At 41.1% G+C, this 15,061-nt stretch overlaps 1 pseudogene; it reads left to right on the forward strand.

Annotated features, from left to right (window-relative positions):
* Nucleotides 1-540: 540 nt before the first annotated feature.
* LOC149835176 (endoglucanase 16-like) lies at nucleotides 541-5,236 on the forward strand (annotated as a pseudogene).
* The last annotated feature ends 9,825 nt before the right edge of the window (nucleotides 5,237-15,061 follow it).

Consider the following 15,061-nt stretch of genomic DNA (forward strand, 5'->3'; position numbering starts at 1 on the left):
CATTTAAGTCTTTACAATCACTCTTTTTCTAGAATCGTCATTTTTTTTTGGCACCAATGGAGGAGAGGGTACTTAAGTCTTTGCAATCACATCAAACTCCAATGCTAATTAATGCTGACAAACATGGGGATAAATGCCGGTCTGCATCTTATACGTGGCACTCTTTGGGAACCCCCGAACATGAGATGGAGCTACCGGCCCTGTTCGGGAGGGGGGGGACATATAACCTGCTTCGCGCAAATATGTATGTCATGCTGCTGCTACGCTAAGTTTATCTATTTTTTCCGAAGTTTATCTATTTTTTCCGGGTGAGTTGCTCTGCCTCCAGAATCAGAGTGCCTGAGCCATACATATCCGGCCTCCAATTAAGGAAATCATAACTGCCAACCCCACGTTTTGGTCGTTATGATATATATATTACTTGATCATCGTTGTCATTTTTGTTTCAGCTGGAGCTCCCTCACTCACTCTCTTTCTCTCTCCCTCTCAGTCGTTCAGTCTCTCTTCTTTCCTCTGTATTTTTTAGATTAATTTGAGGCCATGACGTTTGCGGTTAGGTTGATAACGGCTGTAGCCTTCGCATGGCTTGTGGCCTCGGGTAGCTGGCTGACCTCCGTCCATGCTGATTTCAATTACAAGGATGCATTGGCGAAATCTATCATCTTGAAGCACAGAGATCGGGAAATCTTCCAACCAACAACGACGGCAAGGTCTCTTGGAGGGGAGATTCTGTGCTCAATGACGGCAATGAATCTAATGTAATGCTCCTTCAAACTCCCCACTTCACGATTACCTCTAGGTAGAACATAGAAGAGGAATACCCGCGCGCCTAAGTTGCATTAATTATCTTAACCAAAGAGATTAGATCACAAAACCACGAGGACACGACCAAGCTTCGTCATCCTCTATGATTAGATAGAGCTCTATAATAGGCATCTCTTTTCAAAACGGAAGGGCTCCAAATGAAAACAATTAACAAGTAGGAATGAACATACGTACTCGGCTGCATGTGCAGGTGGACCTTGTCGGTGGGTACTACGATGCGGGAGACAACGTGAGGTATGGACTGCCGATGGCCTTCACGGTGACCACACTCGCGTGGGGATCCCTCGCCTATGGAGCAGAGCTGCAGCAAACGGGGGAACTAGACAACGTTCAGTCAGCTATCCGTTGGGGCACAGACTACTTTCTCAAGGCCAGCGTTCGACGCAATAAATTGTGGGTGTAGGTCAGACCCTCCAAATCATCATCATCATCATGGGGCTGTGACTTGCTTTCATCCCTTTGTTTATCATGCTGGTAAACTTGGCTCTCTCGTGGGCTATAAATTATGACCACCATTAAATTAATTTTAATGTTCGTTTGATCATTAGGTTGGGGATCCAGTTGCTGATCACCAGTGCTGGACGAGACCAGAAAACATGAACACACCAAGAAAGCTTTACGTGATCGACGAGAATACACATGGAACGGAAATCGCTGCATGCAGAGACAGTCGCAGCGATGGCTGCCTCGTCCATCGTCTTCAGGCAGGTTGATCATGCCTACTCTCGCCGCCTTATGAAAAAAGAGAGAAGTCTCTCTCTCTCTCTCTCTCTCTGTGTGTGTGTGTGAGAGAGAGAGAGAGAGAGAGAGAGAGAGAGAGAGAGAGAGAGAGAGAGAGACTTATCTCTTTTTTCATTTATGATTTTGCAGCTGTTTCAGTTTGCTTTAAATCACAAGGGGACTTATGATGGAGAATGTCCGTTCTACTGCTCCTTTTCGGGTTACAATGTTAGTAATCTTCACTCTTACGTGAAAAAATGTGGTTAGAATACGAACTGTTTCTGATAGCAAATTAGGTTGAAGGGTGACCAACCCTGCATTTTACGTGAAAGAAACACTATATTGATTATCAGGTTGGGTGTCTTGATGTGTGTATGTGTTGGATTAGGATGAGTTATTGTGGGCGGCGTCTTGGCTATACCTGGCAACGAAAAGGCACACATATTTGCAGTACATTCAAGAACAAGGTATCAGTGCCAGCGTTGATGAGTTCAGCTGGGATCTCAAATACGCTGGACTCCAGGTCATCTTGTCCGGCGTGAGTCGCTCTCTCTCTTTCCTTAAAACAATCGCAAGAAAGAAAGCTTATTTTCTTTGCCTTGATCAGTTGTATTTAGCAGGTGAGACAAGCTTGGAGAGCTACAAGAAATAGGCTGACAACTTTGTATGTGCGGTTCTCCCAGACAGTCCCTACAGCCGGATCTCTCTCTCTCTCTCTCTCTCTCTCACACACACACACACACACACACACAAGACTCCCACTTGCATACTTGGGCCGTATTACCTGAATCAATCTTACTTTAATAAACATTAAGGGCCAATTTAAGCCAGAATGAGCCAGGCAGAGAGACGTCTAATGTATTGAAAGGATCTTTCTCGTGATGACACTTTGCTTTCACCTGCATTCCCAATTGGCTTCCACAGATACTGTCAAAACCTTGTACATCACAGCAATATCAAGATGTAAGGTATAATATACATGTATAGTGACTGATCTGATAACTCAATTGGATTCAGGTGGCTTGATTCACATCCGAGATGGGGGCGAACACGCAGTACGTTACCAGCACGACTTATCTGTTGAGCGCGTACAGTGATGTGTTGGCCGAACACGGCCAGACCGTCAACTGCGGTGATCGCCAATTCCAACCCTCAGACCTCATGGCCTTCGCCAAGAAACAGGTACATACCATGTATGTTTTTTTTTTTTAATTTATAACCCGAAAAAATGGCATCCGGCAGAAAGACCTTGTCTGGCTGGCTCAGCCTGCCATACCTACAGCGTAAAACTCCTAAGCTATGACCCCTGCCCCCGAGGCCTATACTACTCATTGGCTTGCGCCGAGGGCGATGTCCATGAAAATCAGAGAGGGTGGTGTATGTTCTCCCCCGATGATATACTGAATCCCATGTCTATGTTCGGGGGTCTGAATGAGCACCACGTATACAAGCACATGGGGCTCGTATTCTCGTGTATGTTGACATCACTTAGCATTAGAGTCTGGTGTGGTTGCAAAGACTTAAGTACCCTTTCTTGCTATTCTTTTCATAAAATGACGGTTTGAGAAAATAACAAAAATGCCTTTTATTCAAAAAAGAAAAAACAAACGGTTCAAAAAAAGGACAAACATGTCCTCCATCCAGAAAGTCAAAGATGATGTTGACTCTTCAAAGTCTACACAGCGAAACAAACCTTAATCATTTCACCGATGGTGATCCGACGAAACGATGGTGAGCCGACGATCCGATGGTCATCCGGCGAAATGAACCTGAGCCATCAAAAATGTCTGTTTGAACTTTTCATCATCATCTTCTTCTTCTTCCTTCTCCGTAAAACACTGTAAAACCCTCTTTCTCTCCCTAGAGAAGAAATCAAGGGAGGCAAAAAGTTCCCCCTGGAGAAGGCCATGAATATCAACCCTCTCACTCTCTCTCCCTTCTCTTTTTATTTCTCTGCGCATCCAACAGACGATCCTACATTGCTCCATCAAACACCAACTGACCTGCACACTGACTGTAGCATCGTTCAACTTGATGAGTTATGGAGCTTGATTCATAGTTTTTGCCCTTACAGGAGGGGGGTTTGGGGGCTCCTCTCAGCGTGGGTAACATCATTCAACTTGATGAGTTGTGGAGCCTCATTTAGAGTTTTTGCCCTTACAGGAGAGCGGTCCAATGGCTCCCCCCAGCGCGGGTTCATATATAATCAGAAAATGCTTTATTGCTCTTTTTCGATAGTTAAAAGAAGAAAATAGAATAAAAAAATTATACAAGGCCCCCCAAAAATTTGGTCCCGCGCTGGGGGGAGCCCCCAGACCCCCTCCTGTAAAGGCAAAAACTCTAAATCAGGCTCCACAACTCATCAAGTTGAACGATGCTACCCACGCTGGGAGGAACCCCCAAACCCCCTCCTGTAAGGACAAAAACTATGAATCAGGCTCCACAACTCATCAAGTTAAACGATGCTACCCACACTAGGAGGAGCCCCCAAACCCCCCTTCTGTGAGGGCAAAAACTCTGAATCAGGCTCCACAATGAATCAAGTTGAACGATGCTATCCACGCTGGAAGTAGCCCACAAACCCCTTTCCTGTAAGGGCAAAAATTCTGAATCAAGCTCCACAACTCATCTAGTTGAATGATGCTACCCACGTTGGGAGGAGCCCTCAGACCCCCCTTCTGTAAGGGTAAAAACTCTGAATTAGGCTCCACAACTCATTTAGTTGAATGATGCTACCCACGCTGAGAGGAGCCCCCAAACCCTCCTCCTGTAAGGGTAAAAACTCTGAATCAGGCTCCACAACAGTCAATGTGCAGTTCAGTCGGTGCTTGACGGAGCAATGTAGGATCTTCTGCTGGATGTGCACAGAAGCAGAAAGAGAAGGGAGAGAGAGAGTGAGAAGGTTGATGTTCATGACCTCCTCCAGGAGAGATTTCTTTCTCAGATAATCCTGCAGTGCAGAGACCGAGTCTTAAATAATCATCTTCGGGCCACTTAAGTCTTTACAATCACTCCTTTTCTAGAATCGTTATTTTTTTTGGCACCAATGGGAGAGGGTACTTAAGTCTTTGCAATCACATCAAACTCTAATGCTAATTAATGCTGACAAACATGGGGATACGAGACACACAGGCTTAAATACGTGATGCTTTTTGGGACCCCCGAGCATGAGATGCCCTGTTCGGGGGGGGGGGGGACATATAACCTCCTTTGTGAGAATCATACCTTGACTGCCCGTCTAGCAGCCAAGGCCCCCACCCCACTACGCCAACCCCCTTGGGTATATACCATGTCTGATTAATTATGAGTTCATGCACACATAAGTATTTGAGCTGCTCCATTTGATTTGTAAACGATGGTGCAGATTGACTACCTGCTGGGGAACAACCCGCGGGGCATGTCATACATGGTTGGGTTCGGGCCAAAATCTCCGCAGCAAGCGCACCACCGAGGGGCGTCCGTGCCGCAGCTGAAACCCGACAGCCTGGTGTCCTGCCCGCTCAGCTTCAGCATGTGGTTCTCCAGGCAGGGACCCAACTTCAACGAGCTCACAGGCGCAATCGTCGGTGGCCCTGATCGCTACGACAACTTTGAGGACTACAGATGGGATTCGACCAAGCTCGAACCATGCACCTACATCAACTCCCTCGGCGTTGGGGTCATCGCCAAGCTAGCCGCACACAAAGCTTGACCAAACCCCCCAGCAATGACCCCTCCAAACCGTGGGCGATACCTTGGTCCATTAGCCTTTCTTGCTAGCGTGTTTGAGCTTTTATATACATAACGTCGCCCACCAGGCGTGGTTGAAAGTGGCGACCTGGTAGAACCAGCGTCTTCTTGTAACTGTGAAAGATGAGTTGAGTTGGGTTGGGTTGGGTTTGATCACTACAAGAAAAATGCTAATTAGCGACGGATATTTGCGACGGAAAAAATCCGTCGCAAAGTAGCGACGGATTAGCGAAAGAAAACTATTTGTCGCTAACATTTGAAATATTTGGAAACGTAGCGACGGAAATATTTCCCTCGCTAAATCCGTCGCTACTTAGCGATGAATTAGCGACAAAAATTTTCTGTCGCCAAAACACTACAAAAAATACTAATTAGCGACGGATTTAGCGAGGGAATTTTTTCGTCGCTAATCCGTCGCTAAATAGCGACGGATTAGCGACGGAAAAATTCCCTCGCTAAATCCGTCGCTAATTTTCGATTTAAACCATCCCGCCTGAGGCGCGAAATTTTCCCTCCCTCCTTCCCCCCCCGTTTGATTTAAATCGCCCTTCCTCTGACGATGCGCAGCAACCCTCCGAGCGTCCTCCTCCTCCCGCTACCTCTCCCTCGCGTCGTCCTCCTCCTCCTCCCGGCGGTGCCCCTCGCCGGTCTCCACTGCCCGTCCTACCTCTCCCTCGCCTGAGGCCCTCCGAGCGTGACTGGCGTCGGCCCCCGAACCGTCCTCCTCCTCCCGCTACCTCTCCTCTGCGCGCCATCCTCCTCCTCCCGGCGGTGCCCCTCGTCGGTCTCCATCGCCCGTCCTGCCTCTCCCTCACCTGAGGCCTTCCGATCGTGATTGGCGTTGGCCCCCGGACCGTCCTCCTCCTCCCGCTACCTCTCCCCCGCGTCGTCCTCTTCCTCCCGGCGGTGCCCCTCGCCGGTCTCCTCCTCCTCACGCTACCTCTCCCCCGTGCCATCCTCCTCCTCCCGGCGGTGTCCCTCGCCGGTCTCCTCCTCCTCACGCTACCTCTCCCCTGTGCCATCCTCCTCCTCCCGGCGGTGTCCCTCGCCGGTCTCCACCGCCCGTCCTGCCGCTTCCTCGCCTGAGGTCGTCCGCCGTGATTGGCTCGCTGCGGAAGAGCATCTCGACGCCGGAACCCGCCTGTGCAAAAAAAATTGTTTCCTGCCGGAGAACACGCCGGCAGAGAGCAAATTTTTTTTTAATTTTTTTTAAAAATTTAACGACGGATTAGCGACGGAAATTATCCATCGCTAATTTAAAATAGCGAAGGACTCGCGATGGATCATGTCCATCGCTAATCCGTCGCAAATTAGCGACGACAGTAGCGACGGATAAGTTCTGTCACTACTTAGCGTCGAAAAATTCGCGATGAAAGTTATTCATCGCTAATCCGACGCTAATCCGTCGCTAAACCGTTTAGCGACGAATTAGCGTCGGATTAGCGACGGATTTAGGTTGTCGCTAATCCACAGGTTTCTTGTAGTGGATGGGGATGATATTATTTATATAGCTCATGTTTGTGATCATGGCATTTAAAAAGATAATCTCGGTTCCTAGCTCGTGGTTGAAAGTATGGATTTCTAGTAAATCAATGGTGCTGAACACATCTATGGGGTCAGAGTTTCTAAAAAATAACACCGAAAATATACTATCATGTTTTATTTAGTAAGTTTTGTATTTTGTTGGTTTTCAAATAAAGGCATTTTCAACACTTTTTTTTGCCAATTCGACCATGTTAATGTGCATGGCATGGTGAATTTGCTAACTATTGGATCCTGTATTTTCGATAAAAAAATGAGACTTTTTGAATGTTTGAATATTTATGAAGATTATGAGCTATTGATTTTAAAGCCTTCAAAAATCTCATTTATGCAGATGATTCAAGAGCAGGTTCTTATAAAACCAATCATGTATATCACATCCGTACATATAGATTCAAGAGAAAAGAATAAAAATTCATAAAAATAGCAGTTTGTACATTAGTTCTCATATATATATATATATATATATATATATATAATGAGAAGCTTTCACTTTAGATTTGAGCGTTGGTGAAGCATGGCTGCACGGGCAGCCAGCATGAAGAACCCTCCATCTCAAATCTCACATGGTTCTAATTACTATGGTACTTGGCCAACCAATTGCTGCACATCTAATAGAACTGGATCCAGTAGAAAAAGCAAAAAGATTAAAAGTAACAGTTTTACATTTAATAAATACAAGCGCATAAGATTTTGATCTGAACCTGAACTAGCTAGAAACCGACCCAAAAAGACCGTTGTTCCAAGTTCAACTCCTAATCTGAGTAAGCAAATCCAAATACACATTTTGCTTATTGTTTTAAGGATCCGAATTCAGAATTAGTATGTCAGATTCAGATAGAATATCTTACTATATCAATTTTATTTGTGCCCATAGCCAGATCTAACTTTTTTTTTAAATCAGAGAAACCGCCCCAGGCGCCCAGACCTAGACGTGCTGGCTCAGCCTCCCTGTGTCCATGTTAGGCGTAAAACTCCGAGGGCTTACCCCTCGACCCTCGCCAAGCTTCGGCTTACACAGGGGGGTGACGCCCATGAGATTTAAACCTAGACTGCCAGTCAAACGGTCTAGGCTCCCATCTCACTACGCTAAACCCCCTTGGGTCTTAAGCGAATAACAATTGGACCTTCTGTATACCCACTAAAACCAAACAGGTCCAACCTGTTGGCATGGTTGCATCATTTTCAAGCTATGAAGAGTTGGGTTTGGACCAATTTTTGGTAGTTCTACGTTCCACAAGAAGGATGTAGACAAATTTATGTTTGTCAACGGGTCGGACCGGCTTCCACCCGGTTTGGATCTGGTACGTGTTGGGTTCAAGCTTAATGAAATAGGTTACATTTGCTAGCTAATTGGGTCAGACTCATGGCATCAGAGCAGTATATGGACTCGAGTCTGGTTATAAAATAACAAACCAGACCGAGGTCCAACTCGAATTCAAAGTTTTTAGGTTGAATGACTTGCATGCCAATGTATGGCAAGTTATTAGAAAATACTAAAAAATATGTTTAAATTATTTGAAATTTTAAAAGCACAATTAAAAAATGTTAAAATATGAAAATTTAAAAGCACAACGATTTGGGCCATTATGTTAACTGGATGCAAGTTAGGCAGAAAACTAGGATTGTAGTACAGACCCTGTCCAGCCAGAATATGTTCACATTTTCTCTAGGAATTTATACAGTCCATTAGGGTATTCAAATTTGAATAAATACGGATTCTGGATCGAATCTAAGATTAGTGACTCAGACCAAATATTGGTTTATATTCAGCAAACAAAGTACATATCGTATACAACCATTTGGGTCGAGTATGAAAACATGTCAAGTGTAATACAGATATTGGTTTGGGTCTGTTCGGATAGGTATTATATAGAACTATTTGAGTCAGGTATGAAGCAGGTTAGGAATGAAACCAGTTTTGGCACATATCTTGTTCGGGCTCAAGGCAGTTTGAGTATAGATTGCATAAACCCATTTGATTCAGGTATAAAATTGAATCAGGTTAAATCTGGTCTACATCAATATTTTGCATACCCAAGAACCAATCCACTTTTGAAACAGGTCGTAATTTTAGTCCAACTCGGACCAATGGGCCTATATATCAAGATTGGGCCGGGACAAGTCTAACTGGTTCGGTTTGGGTATACCCAACCTAGCTGCACCTCTAAGTGTATTAACCTCCAACAGTGTTAAGGGTGCATACGACACTATTAAAACAAAGTTGGCCATTTGATGATGATGATGATGATGATGGGACCCAAATCAAAACATGCTTAATTTTCCTGGCCAATGGCCAACAATGTTGATCATACATGAAACATAGACAAAAGTGAGAGAGCAGACCCCCTCCTGAAGAAGGCCTCTTAAGACCGTACCTCTCTACTCTTCTTTCCATTTGCGCACATCAAGTTGCTAGATCCCTTCAAACAAATTATATATGCCATCAAACACACCCTAAAAGTATTAACTCTAGATGAAAAATGACCTTGACCCGGACATCCTGTGCTCTTGGACTGAGTCATGCACCAAGAACAACAACGCTAAGAGAAAAGGAAAAGAAATGTGCAGGTCTATATCTCCAATGGAGTGATATAAAACTGCACCCAGTTGGTTTGAGTGTTCTAGTGGTTCATGGACCCTGAGTCTTTGGGATCTGATATAGGTGAAATTATCATGCTTCTATCTCTTTACTAATCTTGTTGGTTGAATTTGTGGTCGAAGATTTTATTCTTATGTTTGTTTCTTTTCTAATAGTATTGTATGTGAGTAGATAGGTTTCATTCTATGTCACATGAGTGCGGGTACAGAGCAATTTCAAAAAATTTGGATAAGGAGACACAGCTATATATATATATATATATATATATATATATATATATAAAGAGAGAGAGAGAGAGAGAGAGTCACTAGAATATGAGAACTGAAAATATGAGAACTAATGTGTGAACCACAATTTTCATAGATTTTTTTGTTCTTTTTTCTTGAATCTAATTGCGGATAGGGATGGCACTGGACCGGTGCAGGAGATAAGTTCTTCACCCCCGCTCCATCTCAAAATCTGGACATCCATCCCCGCCTCCATCCCCTCATGGGTTTGGATTTTAACCTCCATCCCCATTTCATGTCCTCCATCCCCGGTCCAAACAGGATGAGGTAGGGCAGGGCCCCATTTTCTCTCGGTTCATTGCCATCCCTAAAGAAGGATTGGGGATGGAGCAGGGTGGGGATTGGGACGGGGATGTGGCGGGGCAGGGAAAAGCGTAAATCCATCCCTGTGTCCATCCCTGCACGGGTTTTGATTTTAACCTTCGTCCCCGATCCAAACGGGGTGAGGCATGGTCGGGCCTCATTTTTCTTGAGTTCACTGCCATCCCTACATGCATGGTTTTATAATAACTCGCTCTTCAATTATCCAATTTTTAAGGCTTTAAAATCAATGACACATAATCTTCTTAAATATTCAAGCATTCAAAAATTACAAATTTTCATGAAAAATATATTATCTAAATAGTTGATTCCTAGCAAATTCACCATGCCAAGCACATCCACATTGTTGGATTTGCAAAAAAGTGTGATTGGTCAGGGACATTTTTTTTTCTCTTGGCTTAGCCAAGAAGAGAGAAAAGAAAGAGAGGGATGAGTAGATAGAAGGAGAAGAATAGGGTGGAAGTCAATCTCTTTTAGGAGTATCTAAGCATGTTTCAGTTTGATCTCAAACAAATTATTGCATCCAATCAATGATACATAATTCTGAAGATGGAAGGCCATTAACCCTGGTTGCTCTTCCATGGTTTTTTTGTATTGTACGCAAACGGTGTGCTCTTTGCCTAACAAGCGTGGCTAGTAGATCTGCCTATCCTATTGGCCCTATTTTGTCAAACGAATACTTATATGGACATGATTTCAAAAGATGCAGTCGTATTCCACAGGCATTCAGTCTTCAGATTGCTGCTCTTGATGATAGACATCTTTTGACTTCACTTTATCTTCATTAGAAATTTGAGGTTCGTATCGTACCTGCCGTAAGGGCTTGGTACTCTACAAGCACTAGGAAAATGATATGGATAGGGGTCGGGTTTACCCAGATCCAACCCGGACCAAACCTTATAGTGTCCGAGTATGATGACAAATAATAAGACCTGGTTAAGACCCATGTCTGGACCCGATTAATACGTCAATCAGGGTATAGTTTGTAAAATTTTATACCAGACCCTAGCCTGACCCAAGTTCTAATTAAGACCCACAAATTTTCAATGTAAAAATGATAAAAAATATTATTTTACCAGGTATGGTCCGGGTCTGGTTCATGTAATTCTTATGTGGTCTGGGTATGACTTTTCTTATAGTAGACCTGGATCCGGACAGGATATCATACCCAAAAATCTGATCCAAAGTCTGGGTTCGAACCAAACCAGACCCGTTGACACCCCTAGATATGAGTGCTCTTGATAAACAGGTTTTGACTTAATGTTTTGACGTGCATATTGTTGTTAGAAAATTGAGGTTGGCATCTACCGTAAAAGCCCTTCCAACGTCTATCAAATGCCAAAGAAACTAGAGTCCATTGGGATATGTTTTTCACCCATAGGACTACAAGAAGAAGTTGAAGATGCTAGGACTCCTTTTGTTTCCTTGATAAGATTGGAATAAATTTTTTACAGTATCTGGGAATTTGTTTCCTTGCGTAAGATTCCAGTAATTCCTTTCTTTCTTCCTTTCTTTTTTTTGATAGGCAAACTAGGGTTAGACAGACCCCTACCAGTTAACAACTATACCATTGGGTTTTAAACCTGCAACGTCCCAACACAAGGTAACGTGCACTAGCTGCTCCTACCAGACAAGCGTAGCTCCAGTAATTCTATAGATGTTTAGAGCATGCATGCCCGCTATTGCATTGCAGGAGTTGATGAGTAGGGCTGACAACAAAACTGAAGGGCATGTTCGGACTCGGGCTCGTTTACCAATGGACCGAGCTCTTCAGCTGACCCGACCTCAAGCTCGGCTTGCCCCTGAAAGAGATGAGTCGAACGTGAGCTGGCTCATTTAAAAAAATCTATATTATTTGTACATGAAATATACACATCTTCTATATATTACACTTAAAAATATATATTGTATATATTAAGCTTACAAGTTCATATTTTATATGTATATTTTTCATGCATTATTCTTTATATATATATATATATATATATATAAACTCTTTGCATCTTTTTTTATACTACACCTAAAATATATATCACACGTACAATATACATATTTTTTTGTCTATATGATCTCAACCAAGCTGAACATCTAAGTGTCCGAGCTCAACTTATTCAAGCTAAATGAGATGCTTGTGGCTCAGCTCGCCAACTATACAAGCCGATCACAAATCACTACAAGAATTCTGCGGATTAGCGATGAACGCTATTCGACGCTAATCCATCGCAATTTCGTCACTGAACTGTTTAGCGATGGATTGGCGACGGCGTAGCGATGGATAACGCCCGTCGTAATTTCTTGGTCGCTAATTAGCGACAGAATTGATCTTTTGTTACTTTCGTCGCTAATTCGCAACTGATTAGTGAATGTCATGATCCGTCACTAAATAGGGACTGATTTGGTTTTGCGACAGATACATATCCGTCGCTAAAATTTAACGATGAATACGTATCTGTCTCTAATATTTGTCGCCAATTTAGTGACAAATTAGCGATGAATTACATTTCATCGCAAAACATCGGCTGATTCAGTTTTTGAGACAGATAAATATTTGTCCCTAATCTGTCGCTAAATTGGTGACGGATATTAGCAACAGATATTATCCATCGCTAATCCATTACAAATTTTCAAAAAAATAAAAAAAAAATGTTTGAAATATATCGAGAAAAAATTTCTCGTTATACAATTTATATAACCTGTGTATAAAAAACAAAGTACACATAAAAAATACACAGTGAAACAAATTTAACAACTTAGTATAATCCTTGCCAAGTTCTAATTAGTTACAAGTGAACACATACAAAGAGTTTCGTTTGAAACAATAAGTACGTGAAACAAATCCAATACATGAATCTAATCCTCACCAAGATTCAGAGCATCATCTTCTTCATTGTCTCGATCTGTTCCTTCTTCCATGCCTTCATCAGCTCATCTACGTTGATCATCTCCAACATCCTATAAGAGAACCAAAATGTTAGTATTGATAAACAAAATATAATGAAATAAATTATATGCAATGCACCTAATCTAAGACAATCAAAGTAACATGGCAGAATGACACATAGACTAGCAATAAAGTGAAAGACATTAACAAAATTCAAAGGTTGTCAAAAAACTTTCATAGTAATTTAATCATGCATATATGTGTTATAAGGTAATCAAAAAAATTTCATAGTGATTCAATCATGCATATATGTGTACTAAGGTTGTCAAAAAAAATTATAGTGATTCAATCATGCATATATGTGTTCTAAGGCTGTCAAAAAAAATTTATATTGATTTAATCATTTATATATTTGTTCTAAGGCTGACAAAAAAAATTCATAGTGATTCAATCATGCATATATGTGTTCTAAGGTTGTCAATAAAAGTAAAGTTTATAGTGATTCGATCATGCATATATGTGTTGTAAGGTTGTCAAAAAATTACATAGTGATTCAATCATGCATATATGTATTCCAAGGTTGTAAAAAAAAATCATAGTGATTCAATCATGCATATATGTATTCCAAGGTTATAAAAAAAAATCATAGTGATTCAATCATGCATATATGTATTCTAAGGGTGTCATAACAATTTTATAGTGACTCAATCATGCATATATGTGTTCAAAAGGTGCCAAAAATTTTTGTAGTGATTCAATCATGCATGTATGTGTTCTAAGGTTGTCAAAAAAAATTCATAGTGATTCAATCATGCATATATGTGTTCTAAGGTTGTCAAATGCAATCCGTAGTGATTCAATCATGCATATATGTGTTCTAAGGCTGTCATAAAAATTGTATAGTGATTCAATCATGCATATATGTGTTCTAAGGTTGTCAAATGCAATCCGTAGTGATTCAATCATGCATATGTGTTCTAAGGTTGTCAAATGCAATCCGTAGTGATTCAATCATGCATATATGTGTTCTAAGGCTGTCATAAAAATTGTATAGTGATTCAATCATGCATATATGTGTTCTAAAGGTGTAAAAAATTTTATAGTGATGAAATTATGCTTATATGTGTTCTAAGGTTGTCAAAAATTACTTTCATAGTGATCCAATCATGCATATATGTGTTATAAGGCAGTCAAAGATTTTTATAGTGATGAAATCATGTTTATATGTGTTCTAAGGTTGTCAAAAAACTTTCATAGTGATTCAATCACACATATATATGTTATAAGGCAGTTAAAAAAATTTATAGTGATTCAATCATGCATATATGTGTTATAAGGCAGTCAAAAAATTTCATATTGATGAAATCATGCTTATATGTATTCTAAGGTTGTCAAAAAGATTTCATAGTGATTCAATCATGCATATATGTGTTATAAGACAATAAAATTTTTTTATAGTGACGAAATCATGTTTATATGTGTTTTAAGACTGTCAAAAATTTTTATAGTAATGAAATCATGCTTACATGTATTCTATGGTTGTCAAAAAACTTTCATAGTGATTTAATCATGCTTATATGTATTCTAAGGTTGTCAAAAAACTTTCATAGTGATTCAATCATGCATATATGTGTTATAAGGCAGTAAAAAAAATTCATAGTGATGAAATCATGCTTATATGTGTTCTAAGGTTGTCAAAAAAAAATTCATAGTGATTCAATCATGCATATATGTGTTATAAGGCAATCAAAAAATTTCATAGTGATGAAATCATGCTTATATGTGTTCTAAGGTTGTCAAAAAAAATTCATAGTGCTGAAATCAAGCTTATATGTGTTCTAAAGGTGTCATAAAATTTTTATAGTGATTCAATCATGCATATATGTGTTGTAAGGTTGTCAAAAAAATTTATAATGATTCAATCATGCATATATGTGTTCTAAGGCTGTCATAAAAATTGTATAGTGATTAAATCATCCATGTCTGTGTTCTAAAGATGTCAAAAAAAATTATAGTGATTCAATCATGCATATACTAGCTTGAAATCTAATGACATGAAACAAATGACATGAAACTTTATACCTGACGGGCACCAGAGCTTATGTTGAATGCAAACGAAGTTCCTCTATCCCGAAAAAAGTTGCACAACTCATT

Source organism: Nuphar pumila, chromosome 6, assembly GCF_984573655.1.
Source record: "Nuphar pumila chromosome 6, dmNupPumi1.hap1.1, whole genome shotgun sequence".
NCBI lineage: Eukaryota > Viridiplantae > Streptophyta > Magnoliopsida > Nymphaeales > Nymphaeaceae > Nuphar > Nuphar pumila.